Genomic DNA, 7,167 nt, shown 5'->3' with positions numbered 1-7,167 from the left:
GTAAAAGCCATTTATGAAAACCCAATGGCTATCATAATTCTAAATGAGGAAAAACTGACGTCTTTCACTGTTAGATCTGGTACAAGACAAGGATGTCCTCTATCACCACTCCTATACAATATAGTTCTGGAATCGCTAGCTACAGCCATTAGACAAGAGATGAACACATGCTTCTCAGAGGAAGAAATTAAAGAAGCAAATAAATATATGAAAAAATGCTCCACATCAGTAGCCATCAGCAAAATGCAAATTAAAGCATTAAAATATCATCTCACCCCAGAAAGAATGGCTATTATAACGAAATCTCCCAACAACAAATGTTGGAGAGGCTGTGGGGAAAAAGTAACCCTTCTCCACTGCTGGTGGGAAAGTAGACTGGTGCAACCGTTAGGGAAAGCAGTATGGAGACTAATTAGAAAAGTTGAACTGGAAATCCCATTTCAGCAAGCTATTCCTCTACTGGGAATTTTCCCAGAAGATCTGAAAACATCATATCACAGTGATATATGTGTGCCTATGTTTATAGAAGCATAATTTGTGATAGCCAAATCTTGGAAACAACCAAGATGCCCATCGCCTGAGGAATGGTTGAAAAAGATGTGATAATTTTACATAATGGAGTATTATTCAGCTATTAAGAATGATAAACTCGAAGTCTTTTTATTGAAGTGGATGCCACTTGAACATATACTCATAAGTGAAATAAACCAGACACACAAGTGTAAATATCATATAGTTTCCCGAGTATAAGAACTCAAAAGAAGAAATACAAATACAAAGGTATAATACAAGTGAAAGGGATACAGGATCTCGAGGACTAACTAATCAAGAGAGGGAAAGGAGAAGAGTTAGGAAACATGACAATGTCAAGACATACAGTTATATGTAGAAGATGGGCAAGGCAATGATTCTGAGAATCTCCAGAAGATTTTTTTCAATCTAGCAGTTAATTGGAAAGATTCTCACCCTGACTAACTATACATACTGATACTTGTGAACTAAGCAACTGTACTGTAGATAGTAATCTGTAATAGTAGTTTCATGCTTGGAGTGACTGTCATTTTGGTATTGTGAATGCAGGCTGCTTGTCATGACATGCCAGTTGCTGCTATAAAGTCTCTCAGGTAGATGGTTGTTCAAAAAGTAGGGGGGTAGTGAATGAAAGCAAGAGTCAGGAAAAGGAATATTGTGGTACTGTCCTGCTTCAAGGTTGTGTATGGTGAGATTTTTGGACTTATGTGTAAACATAAGAAGTATATAATTCTTTATGCATATTTTTAAAATACATTCTAATTTTGAAATGTTTTTATCATATTCTGTAGGGCCCTGATGTTCAATATATCAATACTTCATGAAAAATTCCTGTTCCGGGGCTGGAGAGATGGCTCAGTGGTCTAAAAGCACCTACTTAGAACAAGCTTGGCAAGGCATCAGGGACTGCGGTTCAATCCCCCAGCACCACATGCCAGCCAGCCCCGCCCCCTGGTGGGCTGAGCTGGCCACACACACACACACCTCTCTCTCTCTCTCTCTCTCTCTCTCTCTCTCTCTCTCTCTCTCTCTCTCTCTCTCTCTCTCTCTCTCTCTCTCTCTCTCTCTCTCATAAATAAAAAAAATTAAAAAAAAAAATTCCTGTTCCATATTATGCCTAAAATGTTTGATATCCAGACAGATAGTAAGATCAAGCTTAACAGCTTAAGTTGTATGGTAATAACAATAAGCTTGTCTTCTGGATGGTTAACAACCTAAGTATGCAGACCAAAATTAGATGAAAAGGAGGGCTGCAATTAAAACCAAGATTTTGGCCTTTGCCTTCCAAGGTCGATTGAGACTCAGGAAATATGAGAACTTATACTTTAACATCATGTAACTTGGTAGTGTTCCATATTTTCTCATCAAGGAGATTATGGGGCCAAAGAGGAAAGTGATTGATGATGTAGTGTGCCTAAGGAGAGTCACATGGAGAGAAACATTCTCTCAGGCTTTCACAGAGAGCACATTGGCCAAACATTGGCCATGACTCATCCACAATCGTTACACTGACAAACAATCTGGGCTACTTGATCTCTGGATAAATCCTGAGGGGATCTCACTGACCTTATCAGACCCAAAAGCTACAACTCTTGTTGCATAGGTCTTGCTTTACCTTGGTCTTAACCACTCAGTAGAAAAGTATAAAAAGGAAATACAAGAAGTAAAGTCATGCTGTTATGTTGAGCTGTAGGGGACTCAGGTCAACAATTTCTGACATTGCCAGTGAAGTGGAAGACCCAATACTATTATGGACTACTGAACTCTTTTAGATTATTTTGCTGAGTTAACACACGTATAATATTCAAATAATGGAACTTAACAAAAAAGGGTATACAGATGAATGTCCATTTTGTATCTATGTATCCAAAGTGGTTAGGATAGATATATAGTTACATTGTCGTAATGAATAGAGTTATTTCTTCTAATGGTGTTTATAGATAGGATATCATGTCTGCATCTTGTACAGCAATTAACCACTAGGAGAAATGTATGCAATGTGTTAATTATTGAAACTGTCCTACCAATTTAATTTGAAACTGTCTCATTGCTATTTGTTTATCAATAAAATTATGGGGGGGAAATCCCCAAACTATCTTGACCTTTAATTGTGTCTTAGAAAATTTACTCTTTCTATTATAGAGCTGTATTTATAGGTTATATAGTATTTTTATCTAACAACTTTTATTATCCTGTCTTGTCGAATTTCTGGGATGTTCATTATTCTGTTATACCTATGTTCTCTTCTGGCTGAGGCTATTTGGGGTGCTATATGCATTATTTACCTCAACATTGAATGATTTTTCTACATTTGAAAAACTCTTGTATGAATTCAGTGAATAAATGTTATGACTTTGTGTCATCATTTAAGCTTTCCTTAATGTTCTATTTAATAAAGTCGTTTTCTTTCCAGTTATCTAGCATGTGTTGTTATTGCTTTCTGTATAATGTTTTCTTGTTGTTTTCATAGTATAGCTATGTAAATGATCAATTTCATTAACCTTGTGTCTATTTGTAAACTTTGTTCTCATGTATGTAAGTTCTATGTCCAAGTACTTTTTTCTTTTTCTTTTGCTTTTAAACAATACTAAATAGTGATAGTAACAGAAGTTAGCAGGAGAAACAATACATGATTTCGCTAAACAATCTAATAAGAACTGAACAGTAGTTGCTTTATTTATTTCATGAGACAGTGTAAATTTTGTCTTATGTTTTTAACTACCTATATTTGGTTTAAAAATTAGGGAAGAATGTGATCCATTAATTTCTCAGAGCAAAATGACACTACTTTTCATTTTTTCCAAACATGGGCCAATGAAAAAAATATTGACTGCCTTCTAGCCTACTGTTGTGGCTATACTGACAATATTTTTTAATATGGTAAAGTCTATATCCCATCCAATACTGGAGTTTTCCACTTTATAATGAAAAACATTGGACTCCGTTGTTCAGTGAGTGTAGCAGTTAGGTGGACTTTCAATTTGATTGGCTTTCGGATCCCCAGAAAATGTGCTTTGGTGAAGCATATTTCTAGGTGTGGCAGAGTGGGTCATAAAGTCATAGCTTTGGAGTCTATGTGGAGTCCCTTGCCCCTTTCTCTCTGCCACTTTTTCCTTGGTCCTTCTGAGAATTAAACAATTGTGCTCTGCCACACCATTCTGCTATGATATCTCTGTCTTTGGAGCTAGGACGTCATGTATTAAAACTGTGAGCAGATTGAATCTCTTCTTTAAGTTTTGAACGTTTGGTATCTTGTGTCAGTGATGAGAAAGCTGATTATTACAGTGAATAAATTATTTCACAAATTATCCACGTATTCAAAATTATCTAATTCATTCTTTCTGGAGCTTGATATGTCTCAGTGCTTATTACGTATGCAATAACTTATACACTGTTTTGGAAATAATTGAAAAAGACTTCTCTGTTTTGTTGTCAAAGAAATGATATTTATCTTGCTTTTCATGATAGTCTTAGGAATTATTTTGTTACTATGCATTGGTGAGATTGCCATTTTTTATTTATTTATGAAAATAGTAACTTTGTACTAATTTGTAATGATTTATTTGGTAGCAGTATATTTTGCTGCAAGAAATAAAAAGCATATGATATAAAAAGAAAAGAAATGGAGAAAATAAAATAAAACAACAATGACAAAGAATTTGTAAGAAAATCAAAATTGCATGGGAAGTGTGAGTGAAAAGGAAATAAATTTTTAGCATTAAGTAATCCTTTCTTTTTTGGTATTTTAAATTTTATTTTCAAGAGTAAAATTCATGGGGCTGGTGAGATGGCTCAGTGATCTAAAGCACCTTTTTAGAACAAGCTTAGCAAAGCACAGGGACTGCGGTTCAATCCCCCAGCACCACATGCCAGCCAGCCCTGCTCCCTGGTGAGCTGAGCTGGCCACACACACACACACACTCACACACACACACACACACACACACAAATAAATAAATAAATTTTTAAAAGAGTAAAAATTAATCCCAGAAACACAGTAGCAAAAGCTATCCACATGCCCATATTTGGATTGGATCTTTAAATTTTGTGGCCCTAATTTTTTAAAGCTCTTTATATATTCTAGAGGGAAAACCTTTGTTTGACAACCCTTTGTGGGTTGTATTGTTGTTCTACTGGTGTTTTCTTTTGATATGCAGAAATTTCTCAATAAGAAGAGAGCCCAGTTCTTGAATCTTCAAAGTATTTCCGGTGTAGTTTCGTTTTGGTCTATGAAAAGTTGCCTACCCCTCGGTTTTGAAGATTTCCAACTACTTTCTCTTCCAGGGGAGTTAGTGTTTCTGTTTTAATGTTTAGATTTTTAACCCATTTTGAATTTAGTTTAGTGTATGACCATAGACCAGCATCTATCTTTACTTTTGAGCATGTGAAGAGCCAGTTTTCCCAGCACCATTTAGGCTATTTTTCTTCCAGTAAACATGTTTGGCCCCTTTGTCAAAAATAAGGTGATTGAGTGTGTTGCTAGTTGTATCTGTATCTTCTAATCTAGAGAATAGTAACTGAGGCAATTCTGTTGTGAATCATAACATTTTTCTAATTTCTTTCCCACTGTGCTTGTTAGTTTTGCAGATGAATGCTATTGATGTTGTGGTATTAACTTTGTAATCTGCTATGCTAATGAATTTGTTTATTAATTCTAGGAGCTCTTGGATGGATTTTTTGGGGAGAGTTTCTCCAATTACAGTACCACGTCATCTGCAAATAATGATAATTTAACTTTTTCTTTACTTATTATCATTCCTTTTATTTCTCTCTTGTCTAATGGCTCTAGCTAATGATTCCAAACTATATTGAACAGGAGTGATGATAGAGGACACCCTTGTCTTGTACCTGATTTGAGAGTAAAAGTTTTTTATTCTTTTTTCATTTGAAATTATGTTGTTTGTTGATTTGTCATAGACAGCTTTTATCAGGTTGAGATACAGGCCATATATTCCAATTTTCTGTAGGGCTTTGATTGTGAATGAGTGTTGGACTTTGTCAAAAGCCTTTTATGCATCAATTGAGATGATAGTGTGGTTTTGGGAGTTTAGCTCTCTTGATATAGAGCATTGCATTTATAGATTTGCACATCTTGAAACATCTTTGCCTCCCTGGAATGAATCATTAATGGTTATGTTGTATAATCTTCTTGATGATTTGCTGCATTCCATTTGCTAGGATCTTTTTTTCTCGTACTGGGGATTGAACTCAGGCCTTGCTCTTGCCAGGTAAGTGTTTATTCTACTGAGCTATCTCCCTGGTCCATTGCAAGGATTTTATTGAAGATTTTTGCTGCTATGTTCATGAAGGACATTGACCTGTAGTTTTCTTTTTTTGGTTGAGTCTTCTCTGTGTTTGTTATCAGTATAATACTTGCCTCCAGGAATGACTTTGGGAGTGTTGCTTCCTTTTCAATTTCAATGTAGAGTTTTTGGAGTATTTGGATTAAATCTTCTCTAAATATCCTGTAGAATTCAGCTGTGAATCCATCAACTGGGTTTTCCTTTATTGTCAAATTTTTAATTATATTTTAAATTTCATTCATTGATATTGGGTTACTCAGTGTTTTTACATTTTTGTGGTTCAATTTTGGTAATTTTACCTATCTAGAAATCTATCTATTTCTTCTGTGCCTTTTATTGTACAAAACAAATATTGTCAAAGTAGCTATTGATGTTCTTCTGAATTTCCACAGGGTCTGTAGTAATTTTGCCTTTTTTACTCCTTATTGCTTGAATTTGAGTTTTTGTATTTCTCTTTTTGATGAGATGAATACACAATTTTCAGAAACTAAATACGAGTAAAATAAGTACCAGAAGAAATGCTCCACATTACTGACCATTTGAGAAATTCAAATTAAAATGACATTGAGATACCATCTCACCTCAGAAAGAATGTCTATCATAAACAAATCAACCAAAAACAAATTCTAGAGAGGCTGTGGGGAAAAAGGAACACTTGTCCACTTATGGATACATAAGTAAAGAAAAAATTAAATTATCATTATTTGCAGATGACAAGTTACTGTACTTGGAGGATTTCTCCTCAAAAAAATCAACTAAGGAGCTCCTAGAATTAATAAACAAATTCATTTGCATATCAAGTTACAAAGTTGATACCCCAACATCAATAGCATTCCATTACAATATAGCATTCCTCTACAATGGGAATGTAGACTGGTACAACCATTTTGGAAATCAGTGTGGAGGCTCTTTATAAAACAAGGACTGGAAATTCCCCTCAATCCATATACTCCCCTACTGGAAAATTTACCAAAAGTTTTGAAAACCTATATCATAGGGATATATGTGCACCCATGTCTATATCAGCACAATCTGTGATTGCCAAATATTGCAAAAGACCAAAATGTGCAACACCTGATGAATGCATGAGAAAGATGTGGTATTTTTGTCCAATGGAGTATTACTCAGCTCTAAAGAAAATCATACTCCAAGACTTCATAGGTAAGTGGATGCAACTTAAGACTATACTCATAAGTGAAATAAACCAGACCCACATATATAAATATCATATTGTTTCCCTTGTGTAAGAACTCAAAATAAGAAATAAAAACTGAAAGGCATGATAGATGCAGTTAAAATGAAAAGTAGCAAAACTTAAGGATTAAACAATGAA

The sequence above is a fragment of the Octodon degus genome, unplaced genomic scaffold, assembly GCF_000260255.1.
Source record: "Octodon degus isolate 3935 unplaced genomic scaffold, OctDeg1.0 scaffold00178, whole genome shotgun sequence".
Taxonomy (NCBI): Eukaryota; Metazoa; Chordata; class Mammalia; order Rodentia; family Octodontidae; genus Octodon; species Octodon degus.
Note: the sequence above shows the minus strand (reverse complement) of the source record.